At 42.0% G+C, this 19901-nt stretch overlaps 64 pseudogenes; all 64 read right to left on the reverse strand.

Annotated features, from left to right (window-relative positions):
• Window positions 1–419: 419 nt before the first annotated feature.
• LOC142668814 (5S ribosomal RNA) lies at window positions 420–538 on the reverse strand (annotated as a pseudogene).
• A 1927-nt stretch (window positions 539–2465) lies between these two features.
• Window positions 2466–2584, reverse strand: LOC142668052 (5S ribosomal RNA; annotated as a pseudogene).
• A 440-nt stretch (window positions 2585–3024) lies between these two features.
• Window positions 3025–3141, reverse strand: LOC142668261 (5S ribosomal RNA; annotated as a pseudogene).
• Window positions 3142–3210: 69 nt separating this feature from the next.
• On the reverse strand, window positions 3211–3327 carry LOC142668316 (5S ribosomal RNA; annotated as a pseudogene).
• An 813-nt stretch (window positions 3328–4140) lies between these two features.
• Window positions 4141–4257, reverse strand: LOC142668436 (5S ribosomal RNA; annotated as a pseudogene).
• A 69-nt stretch (window positions 4258–4326) lies between these two features.
• On the reverse strand, window positions 4327–4443 carry LOC142668493 (5S ribosomal RNA; annotated as a pseudogene).
• Window positions 4444–4512: 69 nt separating this feature from the next.
• LOC142668532 (5S ribosomal RNA) lies at window positions 4513–4629 on the reverse strand (annotated as a pseudogene).
• A 254-nt stretch (window positions 4630–4883) lies between these two features.
• LOC142668701 (5S ribosomal RNA) lies at window positions 4884–5002 on the reverse strand (annotated as a pseudogene).
• A 67-nt stretch (window positions 5003–5069) lies between these two features.
• On the reverse strand, window positions 5070–5188 carry LOC142668702 (5S ribosomal RNA; annotated as a pseudogene).
• A 67-nt stretch (window positions 5189–5255) lies between these two features.
• On the reverse strand, window positions 5256–5374 carry LOC142667987 (5S ribosomal RNA; annotated as a pseudogene).
• A 67-nt stretch (window positions 5375–5441) lies between these two features.
• Window positions 5442–5560, reverse strand: LOC142667772 (5S ribosomal RNA; annotated as a pseudogene).
• Window positions 5561–5999: 439 nt separating this feature from the next.
• LOC142668289 (5S ribosomal RNA) lies at window positions 6000–6118 on the reverse strand (annotated as a pseudogene).
• A 625-nt stretch (window positions 6119–6743) lies between these two features.
• LOC142668045 (5S ribosomal RNA) lies at window positions 6744–6862 on the reverse strand (annotated as a pseudogene).
• Window positions 6863–7115: 253 nt separating this feature from the next.
• On the reverse strand, window positions 7116–7234 carry LOC142668458 (5S ribosomal RNA; annotated as a pseudogene).
• Window positions 7235–7301: 67 nt separating this feature from the next.
• On the reverse strand, window positions 7302–7420 carry LOC142668660 (5S ribosomal RNA; annotated as a pseudogene).
• A 253-nt stretch (window positions 7421–7673) lies between these two features.
• LOC142668292 (5S ribosomal RNA) lies at window positions 7674–7792 on the reverse strand (annotated as a pseudogene).
• A 67-nt stretch (window positions 7793–7859) lies between these two features.
• LOC142668302 (5S ribosomal RNA) lies at window positions 7860–7978 on the reverse strand (annotated as a pseudogene).
• Window positions 7979–8045: 67 nt separating this feature from the next.
• On the reverse strand, window positions 8046–8164 carry LOC142668314 (5S ribosomal RNA; annotated as a pseudogene).
• A 253-nt stretch (window positions 8165–8417) lies between these two features.
• On the reverse strand, window positions 8418–8536 carry LOC142669025 (5S ribosomal RNA; annotated as a pseudogene).
• Window positions 8537–8603: 67 nt separating this feature from the next.
• On the reverse strand, window positions 8604–8722 carry LOC142668552 (5S ribosomal RNA; annotated as a pseudogene).
• A 67-nt stretch (window positions 8723–8789) lies between these two features.
• LOC142668647 (5S ribosomal RNA) lies at window positions 8790–8908 on the reverse strand (annotated as a pseudogene).
• Window positions 8909–9161: 253 nt separating this feature from the next.
• Window positions 9162–9280, reverse strand: LOC142668326 (5S ribosomal RNA; annotated as a pseudogene).
• Window positions 9281–9347: 67 nt separating this feature from the next.
• On the reverse strand, window positions 9348–9466 carry LOC142668668 (5S ribosomal RNA; annotated as a pseudogene).
• A 253-nt stretch (window positions 9467–9719) lies between these two features.
• On the reverse strand, window positions 9720–9838 carry LOC142668338 (5S ribosomal RNA; annotated as a pseudogene).
• Window positions 9839–9905: 67 nt separating this feature from the next.
• LOC142668350 (5S ribosomal RNA) lies at window positions 9906–10024 on the reverse strand (annotated as a pseudogene).
• Window positions 10025–10463: 439 nt separating this feature from the next.
• Window positions 10464–10582, reverse strand: LOC142668506 (5S ribosomal RNA; annotated as a pseudogene).
• Window positions 10583–10649: 67 nt separating this feature from the next.
• On the reverse strand, window positions 10650–10768 carry LOC142668381 (5S ribosomal RNA; annotated as a pseudogene).
• A 67-nt stretch (window positions 10769–10835) lies between these two features.
• Window positions 10836–10954, reverse strand: LOC142669026 (5S ribosomal RNA; annotated as a pseudogene).
• Window positions 10955–11021: 67 nt separating this feature from the next.
• LOC142668992 (5S ribosomal RNA) lies at window positions 11022–11140 on the reverse strand (annotated as a pseudogene).
• A 253-nt stretch (window positions 11141–11393) lies between these two features.
• LOC142667736 (5S ribosomal RNA) lies at window positions 11394–11512 on the reverse strand (annotated as a pseudogene).
• Window positions 11513–11765: 253 nt separating this feature from the next.
• LOC142668362 (5S ribosomal RNA) lies at window positions 11766–11884 on the reverse strand (annotated as a pseudogene).
• A 253-nt stretch (window positions 11885–12137) lies between these two features.
• LOC142668295 (5S ribosomal RNA) lies at window positions 12138–12256 on the reverse strand (annotated as a pseudogene).
• A 67-nt stretch (window positions 12257–12323) lies between these two features.
• LOC142668249 (5S ribosomal RNA) lies at window positions 12324–12442 on the reverse strand (annotated as a pseudogene).
• A 67-nt stretch (window positions 12443–12509) lies between these two features.
• Window positions 12510–12628, reverse strand: LOC142668374 (5S ribosomal RNA; annotated as a pseudogene).
• Window positions 12629–12692: 64 nt separating this feature from the next.
• Window positions 12693–12811, reverse strand: LOC142668727 (5S ribosomal RNA; annotated as a pseudogene).
• A 253-nt stretch (window positions 12812–13064) lies between these two features.
• Window positions 13065–13183, reverse strand: LOC142668643 (5S ribosomal RNA; annotated as a pseudogene).
• Window positions 13184–13250: 67 nt separating this feature from the next.
• On the reverse strand, window positions 13251–13369 carry LOC142669017 (5S ribosomal RNA; annotated as a pseudogene).
• A 67-nt stretch (window positions 13370–13436) lies between these two features.
• On the reverse strand, window positions 13437–13555 carry LOC142667731 (5S ribosomal RNA; annotated as a pseudogene).
• A 67-nt stretch (window positions 13556–13622) lies between these two features.
• Window positions 13623–13741, reverse strand: LOC142668529 (5S ribosomal RNA; annotated as a pseudogene).
• A 67-nt stretch (window positions 13742–13808) lies between these two features.
• Window positions 13809–13927, reverse strand: LOC142668387 (5S ribosomal RNA; annotated as a pseudogene).
• A 253-nt stretch (window positions 13928–14180) lies between these two features.
• LOC142668648 (5S ribosomal RNA) lies at window positions 14181–14299 on the reverse strand (annotated as a pseudogene).
• Window positions 14300–14366: 67 nt separating this feature from the next.
• LOC142668471 (5S ribosomal RNA) lies at window positions 14367–14485 on the reverse strand (annotated as a pseudogene).
• A 67-nt stretch (window positions 14486–14552) lies between these two features.
• On the reverse strand, window positions 14553–14671 carry LOC142667926 (5S ribosomal RNA; annotated as a pseudogene).
• A 253-nt stretch (window positions 14672–14924) lies between these two features.
• LOC142667734 (5S ribosomal RNA) lies at window positions 14925–15043 on the reverse strand (annotated as a pseudogene).
• A 67-nt stretch (window positions 15044–15110) lies between these two features.
• LOC142668016 (5S ribosomal RNA) lies at window positions 15111–15229 on the reverse strand (annotated as a pseudogene).
• A 67-nt stretch (window positions 15230–15296) lies between these two features.
• Window positions 15297–15415, reverse strand: LOC142668927 (5S ribosomal RNA; annotated as a pseudogene).
• Window positions 15416–15667: 252 nt separating this feature from the next.
• On the reverse strand, window positions 15668–15786 carry LOC142668400 (5S ribosomal RNA; annotated as a pseudogene).
• A 255-nt stretch (window positions 15787–16041) lies between these two features.
• LOC142668211 (5S ribosomal RNA) lies at window positions 16042–16160 on the reverse strand (annotated as a pseudogene).
• A 67-nt stretch (window positions 16161–16227) lies between these two features.
• On the reverse strand, window positions 16228–16346 carry LOC142668245 (5S ribosomal RNA; annotated as a pseudogene).
• A 67-nt stretch (window positions 16347–16413) lies between these two features.
• Window positions 16414–16532, reverse strand: LOC142667869 (5S ribosomal RNA; annotated as a pseudogene).
• A 67-nt stretch (window positions 16533–16599) lies between these two features.
• On the reverse strand, window positions 16600–16718 carry LOC142668391 (5S ribosomal RNA; annotated as a pseudogene).
• A 67-nt stretch (window positions 16719–16785) lies between these two features.
• On the reverse strand, window positions 16786–16904 carry LOC142667799 (5S ribosomal RNA; annotated as a pseudogene).
• A 67-nt stretch (window positions 16905–16971) lies between these two features.
• Window positions 16972–17090, reverse strand: LOC142668582 (5S ribosomal RNA; annotated as a pseudogene).
• Window positions 17091–17343: 253 nt separating this feature from the next.
• LOC142668413 (5S ribosomal RNA) lies at window positions 17344–17462 on the reverse strand (annotated as a pseudogene).
• Window positions 17463–17529: 67 nt separating this feature from the next.
• Window positions 17530–17648, reverse strand: LOC142668867 (5S ribosomal RNA; annotated as a pseudogene).
• Window positions 17649–18086: 438 nt separating this feature from the next.
• Window positions 18087–18205, reverse strand: LOC142668396 (5S ribosomal RNA; annotated as a pseudogene).
• A 67-nt stretch (window positions 18206–18272) lies between these two features.
• Window positions 18273–18391, reverse strand: LOC142668425 (5S ribosomal RNA; annotated as a pseudogene).
• Window positions 18392–18458: 67 nt separating this feature from the next.
• Window positions 18459–18577, reverse strand: LOC142668928 (5S ribosomal RNA; annotated as a pseudogene).
• A 67-nt stretch (window positions 18578–18644) lies between these two features.
• Window positions 18645–18763, reverse strand: LOC142668860 (5S ribosomal RNA; annotated as a pseudogene).
• Window positions 18764–19016: 253 nt separating this feature from the next.
• LOC142668538 (5S ribosomal RNA) lies at window positions 19017–19135 on the reverse strand (annotated as a pseudogene).
• A 67-nt stretch (window positions 19136–19202) lies between these two features.
• LOC142668349 (5S ribosomal RNA) lies at window positions 19203–19321 on the reverse strand (annotated as a pseudogene).
• A 67-nt stretch (window positions 19322–19388) lies between these two features.
• LOC142668061 (5S ribosomal RNA) lies at window positions 19389–19507 on the reverse strand (annotated as a pseudogene).
• Window positions 19508–19574: 67 nt separating this feature from the next.
• Window positions 19575–19693, reverse strand: LOC142668728 (5S ribosomal RNA; annotated as a pseudogene).
• Window positions 19694–19760: 67 nt separating this feature from the next.
• On the reverse strand, window positions 19761–19879 carry LOC142667930 (5S ribosomal RNA; annotated as a pseudogene).
• Window positions 19880–19901: the final 22 nt, after the last annotated feature.

Genomic DNA, 19901 nt, shown 5'->3' on the forward strand with positions numbered 1-19901 from the left:
GTCCTATTTAATCTATTGTGAAACAAAATCTAAACGACATAATAAAAAGTCAACCGCACCACGGATTCCCAGACAGTCTCCCACACTGGTACTAGCGAGGCGTTTAGCTGTGTAACTTCTGCGATCTGACGAGAGCAGGCACATTCAGCTTAGAATGGCCATTGACGTTAAATGTTTTAATCCATAGTCCTATTTAATCTATTGTGAAACAAAATCTAAACGAAATAATAAAAAGTCAACCGCACCACGGATTCCCAGACAGTCTACCACACTGGTACTAGCGAGGCGTTAAGCTGTTTAACTTCTGCGATCTAACGAGAGCATGCACATTCAGCTTACAATGGCCATTGACATTAAGTGCTTTAATCCATAGTCCTTTTTAATCGATTGTGAAACAAAATCTAAACGACATAATAAAAAGTCAACCACACCACGGATTCCCAGACAGTCTCCCACACTGGTACTAGCGAGGCCTTAAGCTGTGTAACTTCTGCGATCTGACGAGAGCAGGCACATTCAGCTTAGAATGGCCATTGACATTAAAAGCCTTAATCCATAGTCCTATTTAATCTATTGTGAAACAAAATCTAAACAACATAATAAAAAGTTAACCGCACCACGGATTCCCAGACAGTCTCCCACACTGGTACTAGCGAGGCCTTAAGCAGTGTAACTTCTGCGATCTGACGAGAGCAGGCACATTCAGCTTAGAATGGCCATTGACGTTAAATGCTTTAATCCATAGTCCTATTTAATCTATTGTGAAACAAAATCTAAACGACATAATAAAAAGTCAACCGCACCACGGATTCCCAGACAGTCACCCACACTGGTACTAGCGAGGCGTTAAGCTGTGTAACTTCTACGATCTAACGAGAGCAGGCACATTCAGCTTAGAATGGCCATTGACATTAAATGCTTTAATGCATAGTCCTTTTTAATCGATTGTGAAACAAAATCTAAACGACATAATAAAAAGTCAACCGCACCACGGATTCCCAGACAGTCTCCCACACTGGTAGGAGCGAGGCCTTAAGCTGTGTAACTTCTGCGATCTGACGAGAGCAGGCACATTCAGCTTAGAATGGCCAATGACATTAAAAGCCTTAATCCATAGTCCTATTTAATCTATTGTGAAACAAAATCTAAACAACATAATAAAAAGTCAACCGCACCATGCATTCCCAGACAGTCTCCCTCACTGGTACCAGCGAGGCCTTAAGCTGTGTAACTTCTGCGATCTGACGAGAGCAGAGACATTCAGCTTAGAATGGCCATTGACATTAAAGGCTTTAATCCATAGTCCTTTTTAATCGATTGTGAAACAAAATCTAAACGACATAATAAAAACTCAACCGCACCACGGATTCCCAGACAGTCTCCCACACTGGAACTAGCGAGGCCTTAAACTGTGTAACTTCTGCGTTGATACGAGAGCAGGCACATTCAGCTTAGAATGGCCATTGACGTTAAATGCTTTAATCCATAGTCCTATTTAATCTATTGTGAAACAAAATCTAAACGACATAATAAAAAGTCAACCGCACCACGGATTCCCAGACAGTCTCCCACACTGGTACTAGCGAGGCGTTAAGCTGTGTAACTTCTGCGATCTAACGAGAGCAGGCACATTCAGCTTAGAATGAGCATTGACTTTAAATGTTTTAATCCATAGTCCTTTTTAATCGATTGTGAAACAAAATCTAAACGACATAATAAAAATTCAACCGCACAACGGATTCCGAGACAGTCTCCCACACTGGTACTAGCGAGGCCTTAAGTGGGGTAACTTCTGCGATCTGACGAGAGCAGGCACATTCAGCTTAGAATGGCCATTGACATTAAATGCTTTAATCCATAGTCCTTTTTAATCGATTGTGAAACAAAATCTAAACGACATAATAAAAAGTCAACCGCACCACGGATTCCCAGACAGTCCTCCACACTGGTACTAGCGAGGCCTTAAGCTGTGTAACTTCTGCGATCTGACGAGAGCAGGCACATTCAGCTTAGAATGGCCATTGACATTAAAGGCTTTAATCCATAGTCCTTTTTAATCGATTGTGAAACAAAATCTAAACGACATAATAAAAAGTCAACCGCACCACAGATTCCCAGACAGTCTCCCACACTGGTACTAGCGAGGTCTTAAGCTGTGTAACTTCTGCGTTCGGACGAGAGCAGGCACATTCAGCTTAGAATGGCCATTGACGTTAAATGCTTTAATCCATAGTCCTTTTTAATCGATTGTGAAACAAAATCTAAACGACATAATAAAAAGTCACCCGCACCACGGATTCCCAGACAGTCTCCCACACTGGTACTAGCGAGGCCTTAAGCTGTGTAACTTCTGCGATCTGACGAGAGCAGGCACATTCAGCTTAGAATGGCCATTAACATTAAATGCTTTAATCCATAGTCCTTTTTAATCGATTGTGAAACAAAATCTAAACGACATAATAAAAGTTCAACCGCACCACGGATTCCCAGACAGTCTCCCACACTGGTACTAGCGAGGCCTTAAGCTGTGTAACTTCTGCGTTCTGACTAGAGCAGGCACATTCAGCTTAGAATGGCCATTGACGTTAAATGCTTTAATCCATAGTCCTATTTAATCTATTGTGAAACAAAATCTAAACGACATAATAAAAAGTCAACCGCACCACGGATTCCCAGACAGTCTCCCACACTGGTAGTAGCGAGGCCTTAAGCTGTGTAACTTCTGCGATCTGACGAGAGCAGGCACATTCAGCTTAGAATGGCCATTGACGTTAAATGCTTTAATCCATAGTCCTATTTAATCTATTGTGAAACAAAATCTAAACGACATAATAAAAAGTCAACCGCACCACGGATTCCCAGACAGTCTCCCACACTGGTACTAGCGAGGCGTTAAGCTGTGTAACTTCTGCGATCTAACGAGGGCAGGCACATTCAGCTTAGAATGGCCATTGACATTAAAAGCCTTAATCCATAGTCCTATTTAATCTATTGTGAAACAAAACCTAAACAACATAATAAAAAGTCAACCGCACCACGGATTCCCAGACAGTCTCCCACACTGGTACTAGCGAGGCCTTAAGCTGTGTAACTTCTGCGATCTGACGAGAGCAGGTACATTCAGCTTAGAATGGCCATTGACATTAAATGCTTTAATCCATAGTCCTTTTTAATCTGTTGTGAAACAAAATCTAAACGACATAATAAAAAGTCAACCGCACCACGGATTCCCAGACAGTCTCCCACACTGGTACTAGCGAGGCCTTAAGCTGTGTAACTTCTGCGTTCTGACGAGAGCAGGCACATTCAGCTTAGAATGGCCATTGACGTTAAATGCTTTAATCCATAGTCCTATTTAATCTATTGTGAAACAAAATCTAAACGACATAATAAAAAGTCAACCGCACCACGGATTCCCAGACAGTCTCCCACACTGGTACTAGCGAGGCCTTAAGCTGTGTAACTTCTGCGATCTGACGAGAGCACGCACATTCAGCTTAGAATGGCCATTGACGTTAAATGCTTTAATCCATAGTCCTATTTAATCTATTGTGAAACAAAATCTAAACGACATAATAAAAAGTCAACCGCACCACGGATTCCCAGACAGTCTCCCGCACTGGTACTAGCGAGGCGTTAAGCTGTGTAACTTCTGCGATCTAACGAGGGCAGGCACATTCAGCTTAGAATGGCCATTGACATTAAATGCTTTAATCCATAGTCCTTTTTAATCGATTGTAAAACAAAATCTAAACGACATAATAAAAAGTCAACCGCACCACGGATTCCCAGACAGTCTCCCACACTGGTACTAGCGAGGACTTAAGCTGTGTAACTTCTGCGATCTGACGAGAGCAGGGACATTCAGCTTAGAATGGCCATTGACATTAAATGCTTTAATCCATAGTCCTTTTTAATCGATTGTGAAACAAAATCTAAACGACATAATAAAAATTCAACCGCACCACGGATTCCCAGACAGTCTCCCACACTGGTACTAGCGAGGCCTTAAGCTGTGTAACTTCTGCGTTGTGACGAGAGCTGGCACATTCAGCTTAGAATGGCCATTGACGTTAAATGCTTTAATCCATAGTCCTATTTAATCTATTGTGAAACAAAATCTAAACAACATAATAAAAAGTCAACCGCACCACGGATTCCCAGACAGTCTCCCACACTGGTACTAGCGAGGCCTTAAGCTGTGTAACTTCTGCGATCTGACGAGAGCAGGCACATTCAGCTTAGAATGGCCATTGACATTAAATGCTTTAATCCATAGTCCTTTTTAATCGATTGTGAAACAAAATCTAAACGACATAATAAAAAGTCAACCGCACCACGGATTCCCAGACAGTCTCCCACACTGGTACTAGTGAGGCCTTAAGCTGTGTAACTTCTGCGATCTGACGAGAGCAGGCACATTCAGCTTAGAATGGCCATTGACATTAAATTCTTTAATCCATAGTCCTTTTTAATCGATTGTGAAACAAAATCTAAACGACATAATAAAAAGTCAACCGCACCACGGATTCCCAGACAGTCTCCCACACTGGTACTAGCGAGGCCTTAAGCTGTGTAACTTCTGCGATCTGACGAGAGCAGGGACATTCAGCTTAGAATGGCCATTGACATTAAATGCTCTAATCCATAGTCCTTTTTAATCGATTGTGAAACAAAATCTAAACGACATAATAAAAATTCAACCGCTCCACGGATTCCCAGACAGTCTCCCACACTGGTACTAGCGAGGCCTTAAGCTGTGTAACTTCTGCGATCTGACGAGAGCAGGCACATTCAGCTTAGAATGGCCATTGACGTTAAATGCTTTAATCCATAGTCCTATTTAATCTATTGTGAAACAAAATCTAAACGACATAATAAAAAGTCAACCGCACCACGGATTCCCAGACAGTCACCCACACTGGTACTAGCGAGGCCTTAAACTGTGTAACTTCTGCGATCTGACGAGAGCAGGCACATTCAGCTTAGAATGGCCATTGACATTAAAAGCCTTAATCCATAGTCCTATTTAATCTATTGTGAAACAAAATCTAAACAACATAATAAAAAGTCAACCGCACCACGGATTCCCAGACAGTCACCCACACTGGTACTAGCGAGGCCTTAAACTGTGTAACTTCTGCGATCTGACGAGAGCAGGCACATTCAGCTTAGAATGGCCATTGACATTAAATGCTTTAATCCATAGTCCTTTTTAATCGATTGTGAAACAAAATCTAAACGACATAATAAAAAGTCAACCGCACCACGGATTCCCAGACAGTCTCCCACACTGGTACTAGCGAGGCCCTAAGCTGTGTAACTTCTGCGATCTGACGAGAGCAGGGACATTCAGTTTAGAATGGCCATTGACATTAAATGCTTTAATCCATAGTCCTTTTTAATCGATTGTGAAACAAAATCTAAACGACATAATAAAAAGTCAACCGCACCACGGATTCCCAGACAGTCTCCCACACTGGTACTAGCGAGGCCTTAAGCTGTGTAACTTCTGCTATCTGACGAGAGCAGGCACATTCAGCTTAGAATGGCCATTGACATTAAAAGCTGTAATCCATAGTCCTATTTAATCTATTGTGAAACAAAATCTAAACGACATAATAAAAAGTCAACCGCACCACGCATTCCCAGACAGTCTCCCACACTGGTACTAGCGAGGCCTTAAGCTGTGTAACTTCTGCGTTCGGACGAGAGCAGGCACATTCAGCTTAGAATGGCCATTCACGTTAAATGCTTTAATCCATAGTCCTATTTAATCTATTGTGAAACAAAATCTAAACGACATAATAAAAACTCAACCGCACCACGGATTCCCAGACAGTCTCCCACACTGGTACTAGCGAGGCCTTAAGCTGTGTAACTTCTGCGTTTGGACGAGAGCAGGCACATTCAGCTTAGAATGAGCACTGACTTTAAATGCTTTAATCCATAGTCCTTTTTAATCGATTGTGAAACAAAATCTAAACGACATAATAAAAAGTCAACCGCACCACGGATTCCCAGACAGTCTCCCACACTGGTACTAGCGAGGCCTTAAGCTGTGTAACTTCTGCGATCTGACGAGAGCAGGCACATTCAGCTTAGAATGGCCATTGACATTAAAAGCCTTAATCCATAGTCCTATTTAATCTATTGTGAAACAAAATCTAAACAGCATAATAAAAAGGCAACCGCACCACGGATTCCCAGACAATCTCCCACACTGGTACTAGCGAGGACTTAAGCTATGTAACTTCTGCGTTCTGACGAGAGCAGGCACATTCAGCTTAGAATGGCCATTGACATTAAATGCTTTAATCCATAGTCCTTTTTAATCGATTGTGAAACAAAATCTAAACGACATAATAAATAGTCAACCGCACCACGGATTCCCAGACAGTCTCCCACACTGATACTAGCGAGGCCTTAAGCTGTGTAACTTCTGCGATCTGACGAGAGCAGGCACATTCAGCTTAGAATGGCCATTGACATTAAAAGCCGTAATCCATAGTCCTATTTAATCTATTGTGAAACAAAATCTAAACAACATAATAAAAAGTCAACCGCACCACGCATTCCCAGACAGTCTCCCACACTGGTACCAGCGAGGCCTTAAGCTGTGTAACTTCTGCGATCTGACGAGAGCAGGGACATTCAGCTTAGAATGGCCATTGACATTAAAGGCTTTAATCCATAGTCCTTTTTAATCGATTGTGAAACAAAATCTAAACGACATAATAAAAAGTCAACCGCACCACGGATTCCCAGACAGTCTCCCACACTGGTACTAGCGAGGACTTAAGCTATGTAACTTCTGCGATCTGACGAGAGCAGGCACATTCAGCTTAGAATGGCCATTGACGTTAAATGCTTTAATCCATAGTCCTATTTAATCTATTGTGAAACAAAATCTAAACGACATAATAAAAAGTCAACCGCACCACAGATTCCCAGACAGTCTCCCACACTGGTACTAGCGAGGCCTTAAGCTGTGTAACTTCTGCGATCTGACGAGAGCAGGCACATTCAGCTTAGAATGGCCATTGACGTTAAATGCTTTAATCCATAGTCCTATTTAATCTATTGTGAAACAAAATCTAAACGAGATAATAAAAAGTCAACCGCACCACGGATTCCCAGACAGTCTCCCACACTGGTACTAGCGAGGCGTTAAGCTGTGTAACTTCTGCGATCTAACGAGGGCAGGCACATTCAGCTTAGAATGGCAATTGACGTTAAATGCTTTAATCCATAGTCCTTTTTAATCGATTGTGAAACAAAATCTAAACGACATAATAAAAAGTCAACCGCACCACAGATTCCCAGACAGTCTCCCACACTGGTACTAGTGAGGCCTTAAGCTGTGTAACTTCTGCGATCTGACGAGAGCAGGCACATTCAGCTTAGAATGGCCATTGACATTAAAAGCCTTAATCCATAGTCCTTTTTAATCGATTGTGAAACAAAATCTAAACGACATAATAAAAAGTCAACTGCACCACGGATTTCCAGACAGTCTCCCACACTGGTACTAGCGAGGCCTTAAGCTGTGTAACTTCTGCGATCTGACGAGAGCAGGGACATTCAGCTTAGAATGGCCATTGACATTAAATGCTTTAATCCATAGTCCTTTTTAATCGATTGTGAAACAAAATCTAAACGACATAATAAAAATTCAACCGCACCACGGATTCCCAGACAGTCTCCCACACTGGTACTAGCGAGGCCTTAAGCTGTGTAACTTCTGCGTTCTGACGAGAGCTGGCACATTAAGCTTAGAATGGCCATTGACGTTAGATGCTTTAATCCATAGTCCTATTTAATCTATTGTGAAACAAAATCTAAACGACATAATAAAAAGTCAACCGCACCACGGATTCCCAGACAGTCTCCCACACTGGTACTAGCGAGGCCTTAAGCTGTGTAACTTCTGCGATCTGACGAGAGCAGGCACATTCAGCTTAGAATGGCCATTGACATTAAATGCTTTAATCCATAGTCCTTTTTAATCGATTGTGAAACAAAATCTAACCGACATAATAAAAAGTCAACCGCACCACGGATTCCCAGACAGTCTCCCACACTGGTACTAGCGAGGCCTTAAGCTGTGTAACTTCTGCGATCTGACGAGAGCAGGCACATTCAGCTTAGAATGGCCATTGACATTAAAAGCCTTAATCCATAGTCCTATTTAATCTATTGTGAAACAAAATCTAAACAACATAATAAAAAGTCAACCGCACCACGCATTCCCAGACAGTCTCCCACACTGGTACCAGCGAGGCCTTAAGCTGTGTAACTTCTGCGATCTGACGAGAGCAGGGACATTCAGCTTAGAATGGCCATTGACATTAAAGGTTTTAATCCATAGTCCTTTTTAATCGATTGTGAAACAAAATCTAAACGACATAATAAAAACTCAACCGCACCACAGATTCCCAGACAGTCTCCCACACTGGTACTAGCGAGGCCTTAAGCTGTGTAACTTCTGCGTTCGGACGAGAGCAGGCACATTCAGCTTAGAATGGCCATTGACGTTAAATGCTTTAATCCATAGTCATATTTAATCTATTGTGAAACAAAATCTAAACGACATAATAAAAAGTCAACCGCACCACGGATTCCCAGACAGTCTCCCACACTGGTACTAGCGAGGCGTTAAGCTGTGTAACTTCTGCGCTCTAACGAGAGCAGGCACATTCAGCTTAGAATTGCCATTGACTTTAAATGCTTTAATCCAGAGTCCTTTTTAATCGATTGTGAAACAAAATCTAAACGACATAATAAAAAGTCAACCGCACCACGGATTCCCAGACAGTCTCCCACACTGGTACTAGCGAGGCCTTAAGCTGTGTAACTTCTGCGATCTGACGAGAGCAGGAACATTCAGCTTAGAATGGCCATTGACATTAAAAGCCTTAATCCATAGTCCTATTTAATCTATTGTGAAACAAAATCTAAACAACATAATAAAAATCAAACCGCACCACGGATTCCCAGACAGTCTCCCACACTGGTACTAGCGAGGACTTAAGCTATGTAACTTCTGCGTTCTGACGAGGGCAGGCACATTCAGCTTAGAATGGCCTTTGACATTAAATGCTTTAATCCATAGTCCTTTTTAATCGATTGTGAAACAAAATCTAAACGACATAATAAAAAGTCAACCGCACCACGGATTCCCAGACAGTCTCCCACACTGGTACTAGCGAGGCCTTAAGCTGTGTAACTTCTGCGATCTGACGAGAGCAGGCACATTCAGCTTAGAATGGCCATTGACATTAAAAGCCGTAATCCATAGTCCTATTTAATCTATTGTGAAACAAAATCTAAACAACATAATAAAAAGTCAACCGCACCACGGATTCCCAGACAGTCTCCCACACTGGTACTAGCGAGGCCTTAAGCTGTGTAACTTCTGCGTTCGGACGAGAGCAGGCACATTCAGCTTAGAATGGCCATTGACGTTAAATGCTTTAATCCATAGTCCTATTTAATCTATTGTGAAACAAAATCTAAACAACATAATAAAAAGTCAACCGCACCACGGATTCCCAGACAGTCTCCCACACTGGTACTAGCGAGGCGTTAAGCTGTGTAACTTCTGCGATCTAACGAGAGCAGGCACATTCAGCTTAGAATGAGCATTGACTTTAAATGCTTTAATCCATAGTCCTTTTTAATCGATTGTGAAACAAAATCTAAACGACATAATAAAAAGTCAACCGCACCACGGATTCCCAGACAGTCTCCCACACTGGTACTAGCGAGGCCTTAAGCTGTGTAACTTCTGCGATCTGACGAGAGCAGGCACATTCAGCTTAGAATGGCCATTGACATTAAAAGCCTTAATCCATAGTCCTATTTAATCTATTGTGAAACAAAATCTAAACAACATAATAAAAAGTCAACCGCACCACGGATTCCCAGACAGTCTCCCACACTGGTACTAGCGAGGCCTTAAGCTGTGTAACTTCTGCGATCTGACGAGAGCAGGCACATTCAGCTTAGAATGGCCATTGACGTTAAATGCTTTAATCCATAGTCCTATTTAATCTGTTGTGAAACAAAATCTAAACGACATAATAAAAAGTCAACCGCACCACAGATTCCCAGACAGTCTCCCACACTGGAACTAGCGAGGCGTTAAGCTGTGTAACTTCTGCGATCTAACGAGGGCAGGCACATTCAGCTTAGAATGGCCATTGACATTAAATGCTTTAATCCATAGTCCTTTTTAATCGATTGTGAAACAAAATCTAAACGACATAATAAAAAGTCAACTGCACCACGGATTTCCAGACAGTCTCCCACACTGGTACTAGCGAGGCCTTAAGCTGTGTAACTTCTGCGATCTTACGAGGGCAGGCACATTCAGCTTAGAATGGCCATTGACGTTAAATGCTTTAATCCATAGTCCTATTTAATCTATTGTGAAACAAAATCTAAACAACATAATAAAAAGTCAACCGCACCACGGATTCCCAGACAGTCTCCCACACTGGCACTAGCGAGGCGTTAAGCTGTGTAACTTCTGCGATCTGACGAGAGCAGGCACATTCAGCTTAGAATGGCCATTGACATTAAATGCTTTAATCCATAGTCCTTTTTAATCGATTGTGAAACAAAATCTAAACGACATAATAAAAAGTCAACCGCACCACGGATTCCCAGACAGTCTCCCACACTGGTACTAGCGAGGCGTTAAGCTGTGTAACTTCTGCGATCTGACGAGAGCAGGGACATTCAGCTTAGAATGGCCATTAACATTAAAGGCTTTAATCCATAGTCCTTTTTAATCGATTGTGAAACAAAATCTAAACGACATAATAAAAACTCAACCGCACCACAGATTCCCAGACAGTCTCCCACACTGGTACTAGCGAGGCCTTAAGCTGTGTAACTTCTGCGTTCGGACGAGAGCAGGCACATTCAGCTTAGAATGGCCATTGACGTTAAATGCTTTAATCCATAGTCATATTTAATCTATTGTGAAACAAAATCTAAACGACATAATAAAAAGTCAACCGCACCACGGATTCCCAGACAGTCTCCCACACTGGTACTAGCGAGGCCTTAAGTTGTGTAACTTCTGCGATCTGACGAGAGCAGGCACATTCAGCTTAGAATGGCCATTGACTTTAAAAGCCTTAATCCATAGTCCTATTTAATCTATTGTGAAACAAAATCTAAACAACATAATAAAAAGTCAACCGCACCACGCATTCCCAGACAGTCTCCCACCCGGGTACCAGCGAGGCCTTAAGCTGTGTAACTTCTGCGATCTGACGAGAGCAGGCACATTCAGCTTAGAATGGCCATTGACGTTAAATGATTTAATCCATAGTCCTATTTAATCTATTGTGAAACAAAATCTAAACGACATAATAAAAAGTCAACCTCACCACAGATTCCCAGACAGTCTCCCACACTGGTACTAGCGAGGCCTAAAGCTGTGTAACTTCTGCGTTCGGACGAGAGCAGGCACATTCAGCTTAGAATGGCCATTGACGTTAAATGCTTTAATCCATAGTCCTATTTAATCTATTGTGAAACAAAATCTAAACGACATAATAAAAAGTTAACCGCACCACGGATTCCCAGACAGTCTCCCACACTGGCACTAGCGAGGCGTTAAGCTGTGTAACTTCTGCGTTCTAACGAGAGCAGGCACATTCAGCTTAGAATGGCCATTGACTTTAAATGCTTTAATCCATAGTCCTTTTTAATCGATTGTGAAACAAAATCTAACCGACATAATAAAAAGTCAACCGCACCACGGATTCCCAGACAGTCTCCCACACTGGTACTAGCGAGGCCTTAAGCTGTGTAACTTCTGCGATCTGACGAGAGCAGGCACATTCAGCTTAGAATGGCCATTGACATTAAAAGCCTTAATCCATAGTCCTATTTAATCTATTGTGAAACAAAATCTAAACAACATAATAAAAAGTCAACCGCACCACGCATTCCCAGACAGTCTCCCACACTGGTACCAGCGAGGCCTTAAGCTGTGTAACTTCTGCGATCTGACGAGAGCAGGGACATTCAGCTTAGAATGGCCATTGACATTAAAGGCTTTAATCCATAGTCCTTTTTAATCGATTGTGAAACAAAATCTAAACGACATAATAAAAACTCAACCGCACCACAGATTCCCAGACAGTCTCCCACACTGGTACTAGCGAGGCCTTAAGCTGTGTAACTTCTGCGCTCTAACGAGAGCAGGCACATTCAGCTTAGAATGGCCATTGACTTTAAATGCTTTAACCCATAGTCCTTTTTAATCGATTGTGAAACAAAATCTAAACGACATAATAAAAACTCAACCGCACCACAGATTCCCAGACAGTCTCCCACACTGGTACTAGCGAGGCCTTAAGCTGTGTAACTTCTGCGCTCTAACGAGAGCAGGCACATTCAGCTTAGAATGGCCATTGATGTTAAATGCTTTAATCCATAGTCCTATTTAATCTATTGTGAAACAAAATCTAAACGACATAATAAAAAGTCAACCGCACCACGGATTCCCAGACAGTCTCCCACACTGGTACTAGCGAGGCCTTAAGCTGTGTAACTTCTGCGATCTGACGAGAGCAGGCACATTCAGCTTAGAATGGCCATTGACATTAAAAGCTTTAATCCATAGTCCTATTTAATCTATTGTGAAACAAAATCTAAACATAATAAAAAGTCAACCGCACCACGGATTCCCAGACAGTCTCCCACACTGGTACTAGCGAGGCCTTAAGCTGTGTAACTTCTGCGATCTGACGAGAGCAGGGACATTCAGCTTAGAATGGCCATTGACATTAAATGCTTTAATCCATAGTCCTTTTTAATCTATTGTGAAACAAAATCTAAACAACATAATAAAAAGTCAACCGCACCACGGATTCCCAGACAGTCTCCCACACTGGTACTAGCGAGGCGTTAAGCTGTGTAACTTCTGCGATCTAACGAGAGCAGGCACATTCAGCTTAGAATGAGCATTGACTTTAAATGCTTTAATCCATAGTCCTTTTTAATCGATTGTGAAACAAAATCTAAACGACATAATAAAAAGTCAACCGCACCACGGATTCCCAGACAGTCTCCCACACTGGTACTAGCGAGGCCTTAAGCTGTGTAACTTCTGCGATCTGACGAGAGCAGGTACATTCAGCTTAGAATGGCCATTGACATTGAAAGCCTTAATCCATAGTCCTATTTAATCTATTGTGAAACAAAATCTAAACAACATAATAAAAAGTCAACCGCACCACGGATTCCCAGACAGTCTCCCACACTGGTACTAGCGAGGCCTTAAGCTGTGTAACTTCTGTGATCTGACGAGAGCAGGCACATTCAGCTTAGAATGGCCATTGACATTAAATGCTTTAATCCATAGTCCTTTTTAATCGATTGTGAAACAAAATCTAAACGACATAATAAAAAGTCAACCGCACCACGGATTCCCAGACAGTCTCCCACACTGGTACTAGCGAGGCCTTAAGCTGTGTAACTTCTGCGATCTGACGAAAGCAGGGACATTCAGCTTAGAATGGCCATTGACATTAAATGCTTTAATCCATAGTCCTTTTTAATCGATTGTGAAACAAAATCTAAACGACATAATAAAAATTCAACCGCACCACGGATTCCCAGACAGTCTCCCACACTGGTACTAGCGAGGCGTTAAGCTGTGTAACTTCTGCGATCTGACGAGAGCAGGGACATTCAGCTTAGAATGGCCATTGACATTAAATTCTTTAATCCATAGTCCTTTTTAATCGATTGTGAAACAAAATCTAAACGACATAATAAAAAGTCAACCGCACCACGGATTCCCAGACAGTCTCCCACACTGGTACTAGCGAGGCCTTAAGCTGTGTAACTTCTGCGATCTGACGAGAGCAGGCACATTCAGCTTAGAATGGCCATTGACGTTAAATGCTTTAATCCATAGTCCTATTTAATCTATTGTGAAACAAAATCTAAACGAGATAATAAAAAGTCAACCGCACCACGGATTCCCAGACAGTCTCCCACACTGGTACTAGCGAGGCGTTAAGCTGTGTAACTTCTGCGATCTAACGAGGCCAGGCACATTCAGCTTAGAATGGCAATTGACGTTAAATGTTTTAATCAATAGTCCTTTTTAATCGATTGTGAAACAAAATCTAAACGACATAATAAAAAGTCAACCGCACCACGGATTCCCAGACAGTCTCCCACACTGGTACTAGCGAGGCCTTAAGCTGTGTAACTTCTGCGATCTGACGAGAGCAGGAACATTCAGCTTAGAATGGCCATTGACATTAAAAGCCTTAATCCATAGTCCTATTTAATCTATTGTGAAACAAAATCTAAACAACATAATGAAAAGTCAACCGCACTACGGATTCCCAGACAGTCTCCCACACTGATACTAGCGAGGCCTTAAGCTATGTAACTTCTGCGATCTGACGAGAGCAGGCACATTCAGCTTAGAATGGCCATTGACATTAAATGCTTTAATCCATAGTCCTTTTTAATCGATTGTGAAACAAAATCTAAACGACATAATAAAAAGTCAACCGCACCACGGATTCCCAGACAGTCTCCCACACTGGTACTAGCGAGGCCTTAAGCTGTGTAACTTCTGCGATCTGACGAGAGCACGCACATTCAGCTTAGAATGGCCATTAACGTTAAATGCTTTAATCCATAGTCCTATTTAATCTATTGTGAAACAAAATCTAAACGACATAATAAAAAGTCAACCGCACCACAGATTCCCAGACAGTCTCCCACACTGGTACTAGCGAGGCGTTAAGCTGTGTAACTTCTGCGATCTAACGAGGGCAGGCACATTCAGCTTAGAATGGCCATTGACATTAAATGCTTTAATCCATAGTCCTTTTTAATCGATTGTGAAACAAAATCTAAACGACATAATAAAAAGTCAACTGCACCACGGATTTCCAGACAGTCTCCCACACTGGTACTAGCGAGGCCTTAAGCTGTGTAACTTCTGCGTTCTGACGAGAGCAGGGACATTCAGCTTAGAATGGCCATTGACATTAAATGCTTTAATCCATAGTCCTTTTTAATCGATTGTGAAACAAAATCTAAACGACATAATAAAAATTCAACCGCACCACGGATTCCCAGACAGTCTCCCACACTGGTACTAGCGAGGCCTTAAGCTGTGTAACTTCTGCGTTCTGACGAGAGCTGGCACATTCAGCTTAGAATGGCCATTGACGTTAAATGCTTTAATCCATAGTCCTATTTAATCTATTGTGAAACAAAATCTAAACGACATAATAAAAAGTCAACCGCACCACGGATTCCCAGACAGTCTCCCACACTGGTACTAGCGAGGCCTTAAGCTGTGTAACTTCTGCGATCTGACGAGTGCAGGCACATTCAGCTTAGAATGGCCATTGACATTAAATGCTTTAATCCATAGTCCTTTTTAATCGATTGTGAAACAAAATCTAAACGACATAATAAAAAGTCAACCGAACCACGGAATCCCAGACAGTCTCCCACACTGGTACTAGCGAGGCCTTAAGCTGTGTAACTTCTGCGATCTGACGAGAGCAGGCACTTCAGCTTAGAATGGCCATTGACATTAAATGCTTTAATCCATAGTTATTTTTAATCGATTGTGAAACAAAATCTAAACGACATAATAAAAAGTCAACCGCACCACGGATTCCCAGACAGTCTCCCACACTGGTACTAGCGAGGCCTTAAGCTGTGTAACTTCTGCGATCTGACGAGAGCAGGCACATTCAGCTTAGAATGGCCATTGACGTTAAATGCTTTAATCCATAGTCCTATTTAATCTATTGTGAAACAAAATCTAAACGACATAATAAAAAGTCAACCGCACCACGGATTCCCAGACAGTCACCCACACTGGTACTAGCGAGGCGTTAAGCTATGTGTAACTTCTGCGATCTAACAAGAGCAGGCACATTCAGCTTAGAATGGCCATTGACATTAAATGCTTTAATCCATAGTCCTTTTTAATCGATTGTGAAACAAAATCTAACCGACATAATAAAAAGTCAACCGCACCACGGATTCCCAGACAGTCTCCCACACTGGTACTAGCGAGGCCTTAAGCTGTGTAACTTCTGCAATCTGACAAGAGCAGGCACATTCAGCTTAGAATGGCCATTGACATTAAAAGCCTTAATCCATAGTCCTATTTAATCTATTGTGAAACAAAATCTAAACAACATAATAAAAAGTCAACCGCACCACGCATTCCCAGACAGTCTCCCACACTGGTACCAGCGAGGCCTTAAGCTGTGTAACTTTTGCGATCTGACGAGAGCAGGGACATTCAGCTTAGAATGGCCATTGACATTAAAGGCTTTAATCCATAGTCCTTTTTAATCGATTGTGAAACAAAATCTAAACGACATAATAAAAACTCAACCGCACCACAGATTCCCAGACAGTCTCCCACATTGGTACTAGCGAGGCCTTAAGCTGTGTAACTTCTGCGTTCGGACGAGAGCAGGCACATTCAGCTTAGAATGGCCATTGACGTTAAATGCTTTAATCCATAGTCATATTTAATCTATTGTGAAACAAAATCTAAACGACATAATAAAAAGTCAACCGCACCACGGATTCCCAGACAGTCTACCACACTGGTACTAGCGAGGCGTTAAGCTGTGTAACTTCTGCGATCTGACGAGAGCAGGCACATTCAGCTTAGAATGGCCATTGACGTTAAATGCTTTAATCCATAGTCCTTTTTAATCGATTGTGAAACAAAATCTAAACGACATAATAAAAAGTCAACCGCACCACGGATTCCCAGACAGTCTCCCACACTGGTACTAGCGAGGCCTTAAGCTGTGTAATTTCTGCGATCTGACGAGAGCAGGCACATTCAGCTTAGAATGGCCATTGACATTAAATGCTTTAATCAATAGTCCTTTTTAATCGATTGTGAAACAAAATCTAATCGACATAATAAAAAGTCAATAGCACCACGGATTCCCAGACAGTCTCCCACACTGGTACTAGCGAGGCCTTAAGCTGTGTAACTTCTGCGATCTGACGAGAGCAGGGACATTCAGCTTAGAATGGCCATTGACATTAAATGCTTTAATCCATAGTCCTTTTTAATCGATTGTGAAACAAAATCTAAACGACATAATAAAAATTCAACCGCACAACGGATTCCGAGACAGTCTCCCACACTGGTACTAGCGAGGCCTTAAGCTGGGTAACTTCTGCGATCTGACGAGAGCAGGCACATTCAGCTTAGAATGGCCATTGACGTTAAATGATTTAATCCATAGTCCTATTTAATCTATTGTGAAACAAAATCTAAACGACATAATAAAAAGTCAACCGCACCACGGATTCCCAGACAGTCTCCCACACTGGTACTAGCGAGGCCTTAAGCTGTGTAACTTCTGCGATCTGACGAGAGCAGGCACATTCAGCTTAGAATGGCCATTGACATTAAAAGCCTTAATCCATAGTCCTATTTAATCTATTGTGAAACAAAATCTAAACAACATAATAAAAAGTCAACCGCACCACGGATTCCCAGACAGTCTCCCACACTGGTACTAGCGAGGCCTTAAGCTGTGTAACTTCTGCGATCTGACGAGAGCAGGGACTTTCAGCTTAGAATGGCAATTGCCATTAAATGCTTTAATCCATAGTCCTTTTTAATCGATTGTGAAACAAAATCTAAACGACATAATAAAAATGCAACCGCACCACGGATTCCCAGACAGTCTCCCACACTGGTACTAGCGAGGCTTTAAGCTGTGTACCTTCTGCGTTCTGACTAGAACAGGCACATTCAGCTTAGAATGGCCATTGACATTAAATGCTTTAATCCGTAGTCCTTTTTAATCGATTGTGAAACAAAATCTAAACGACATAATAAAAAGTCAACCGACCACGGATTCCCAGACAGTCTCCCACACTGGTACAAGCGAGGCCTTAAGCTGTGTAACTTCTGCGATCTGACGAGAGCAGGGACATTCAGCTTAGAATGGCCATTGACATTAAATGCTTTAATCCATAGTCCTTTTTAATCGATTGTGAAACAAAATCTAAACGACATAATAAAAATTAGACCGCACCACGGATTCCCAGACAGTCTCCCACACTGGTACTAGCGAGGCCTTAAGCTGTGTAACTTCTGCGATCTGACGAGAGCAGGCACATTCAGCTTAGAATGGCCATTGATGTTAAATGCTTTAATCCATAGTCCTATTTAATCTATTGTGAAACAAAATCTAAACGACATAATAAAAAGTCAACCGCACCACGGATTCCCAGACAGTCTCCCACACTGGTACTAGCGAGGCCTTAAGCTGTGTAACTTCTGCGATCTGACGAGAGCAGGCACATTCAGCTTAGAATGGCCATTGACATTAAATGCTTTAATCCATAGTCCTTTTTAATCGATTGTGAAACAAAATCTAAACGACATAATAAAAAGTCAACCGCACCACGGATTCCCAGACAGTCTCCCACTCTGGTACTAGCGAGGCCTTAAGCTGTGTAACTCCTGCGATCTGACGAGAGCAGGGACATTCAGCTTAGAATGGCCATTGACATTAAATGCTTTAATCCATAGTCCTTTTTAATCGATTGTGAAACAAAATCTAAACGACATAATAAAAAGTCAACCGCACCACGGATTCCCAGACAGTCTCCCACACTGGTACAAGCGAGGCCTTAAGCTGTGTAACTTCTGCGATCTGACGAGAGCAGGCACATTCAGCTTAGAATGGCCATTGACATTAAATGCTTTTATCCATAGTCCTTTTTAATCGATTGTGAAACAAAATCTAAACGACATAATAAAAAGTCAGCCGCACCACGGATTCCCAGATAGTCTGCCACACTGGCACAAGCGAGGCCTTAAGCTGTGTAACTTCTGCGATCTGACGAGAGCAGGGACATTCAGCTTAGAATGGCCATTGACATTAAATGCTTTAATCCATAGTCCTTTTTAATCGATTGTGAAACAAAATCTAAACGACATAATAAAAATTAGACCGCACCACGGATTCCCAGACAGTCTCCCACACTGGTACTAGCGAGGCCTTAAGCTGTGTAACTTCTGCGATCTGACGAGAACAGGCACATTCAGCTTAGAATGGCCATTGATGTTAAATGCTTTAATCCATAGTCCTATTTAATCTATTGTGAAACAAAATCTAAACAACATAATAAAAAGTCAACCGCACCACGGATTCCCAGACATTCTCCCACACTGGTACTAGCGAGGCCTTAAGCTGTGTAACTTCTGCGATCTGACGAGAGCAGGGACTTTCAGCTTAGAATGGCCATTGGCATTAAATGCTTTAATCCATAGTCCTTTTTAATCGATTGTGAAACAAAATCTAAACGACATAATAAAAAGTCAACCGCACCAGGGATTCCCAGACAGTCTCCCACACAGGTACTAGCGAGGCCTTAAGCTGTGTAACTTCTGCGATCTGACGAGAGCAGGCACATCCAGCTTAGAATAGCCATTGACATTAAATGATTTAATCCATAGTCCTTTTTAATCGATTATGAAACAAAATCTAAACGACATAATAAAAAGTCAACCGCACCACGGATTCCCAGACAGTCTCCCACACTGGTACTAGCGAGGCCTTAAGCTGTGTAACTTCTGCGATCTGACGAGAGCAGGGACATTCAGCTTAGAATGGCCATTGACATTAAATGCTTTAATCCATAGTCCTTTTTAATCGATTGTGAAACAAAATCTAAACGACATAATAAAAATTCAACCGCACCACGGATTCCCAGACAGTCTACCACACTGGTACTAGCGAGGCCTTAAGCTGTGTAACTTCTGCGTTCTGACGAGAGCAGGCACATTCAGCTTAGAATGGCCATTGACGTTAAATGCTTTAATCCATAGT

Source organism: Rhinoderma darwinii, assembly GCF_050947455.1.
Source record: "Rhinoderma darwinii isolate aRhiDar2 chromosome 1 unlocalized genomic scaffold, aRhiDar2.hap1 SUPER_1_unloc_11, whole genome shotgun sequence".
NCBI lineage: Eukaryota > Metazoa > Chordata > Amphibia > Anura > Rhinodermatidae > Rhinoderma > Rhinoderma darwinii.